We start from the raw sequence: 1,558 nt of genomic DNA, 5'->3' as shown, positions 1-1,558 counted from the left end.
AGTGGCACTGCATATCACCCTGCGCTAAGAAAACACACTTTGCGATTGAAGAATGGCGTTGTGTTTGGACACGCATTTTACAAGTAACAAAATCCATTTAATTGACATGAAAAACACGGCTGCTGCTAGTAACTCGGGGGTAGGGTCCTGCTCATGGCAGTAAAAATAACTCCGGAGAGAACAAAGCGCTTCAGTCCGGAGGGCTGGCTGTTTAGGTAGCGGTGTGGGTGCCATGCTTGCACATAATGATTGTGTTTATACATGACAGGAAGCATCTGTAATCCACAGCTGCGGGTGCTCCAGCCCAAAGTCCTGATAAAATCTACACCTATGCTGCTGCATGAATGAAAACAGACTTCTGGACCAGAGCGAAAAGGCAGCCTGCGTCCCTGAAGTTTGCAGCGCTCGGTGGCCGCTGGCCCTCTTCTCTCTCGTTTTCTGCTTGCCCATATCTGCTCTGCTCACATCTCTATCACTTTCTCTCGTTTTGCACTTTTTTCTGCTCAAAGTTATTCCCCAATGCATGAGCACTGGCACTGTCTGGTTTTCTCCTCTCTGCCTCTGCCCCTGCCCTGTCCCCATCTCAGAGAGGCACAAACCCACCAGCTGCTTGCAGGCTGTGTGACTCCTCGGAGCTTTGGCCACTTGGCCAAAGGGAGAAATACTTTTTCCCTGAAGTTACCGTCAGCTGCACTGAAAACAACAATATCCAAACAATACAAAACAACAATAACCAAGTCCTCTCCCAGCCAGCCCCACTGGTGACTTCCCTCCACTCATCCTGCTGTGCCACACCACCGGAGCAGGCAGCATTCACTGCTCTTAAAATGTTTTTAGACCACCTCGGCTCTCTTTTCTTGTTCCCTCTGTGGAAGAACCTTGCAGCAGTTTAACTTGGGACTTGGTGAAATGAAGTTGCAGTTGCACAGGACCCATAAAGCCTTCAAAGAGGTGACCTGGAGTGTTGGCTCTGCCAGACTTCACAGTTAGAGCAGCACAAATGACAACCCGAGGCTTCCAGATGCTGGTGGCATCTGATTTTTGCGTGTCTGCTGCTTAACCACAGATCTGTCCTTTAAGAAATCATACTCCAACTTCTGATATAGATCCTGCTTTTTGTTCCCGCTGCTGCGTGTGGATGCTCTGACACAGAAGACTGCTAAGCAGGAACTGTGTAAATATGACTATATGATCTTTTTCATTTCTTTGTTTTGAGGAAGACTGGTTTAGAACAGTGGTAAAGGAACACAACTGTCTTAAATTAATCATTTTCCTAATTTGAAAAATACCCTCCGTTTTCCCAGTAATTAATTTCAGTTCAAGAATTCAAAAATTCAGCTGCAGTGAAGTTTAATCCATCTCTATAAACATACAAGAATGGAAAAACATGCAGCTGTTCAGAGGCTTCCAGCAATACCCAGAAATATGTGTATAAATTTCCAAAAAGCAAAGCAGATTTTAAAAGCCCACATAGAAGAGAAGCGAAAAAAAAAAATCTTGAATTAAAACTCTCCATTTGTTATTGGTGCATGATTTATGTAGGATCAGATGTCACTCA

Source organism: Aythya ferina, assembly GCF_964211825.1.
Source record: "Aythya ferina genome assembly, chromosome: 2".
Taxonomy (NCBI): Eukaryota; Metazoa; Chordata; class Aves; order Anseriformes; family Anatidae; genus Aythya; species Aythya ferina.
This window is presented reverse-complemented; position numbering follows the sequence as displayed.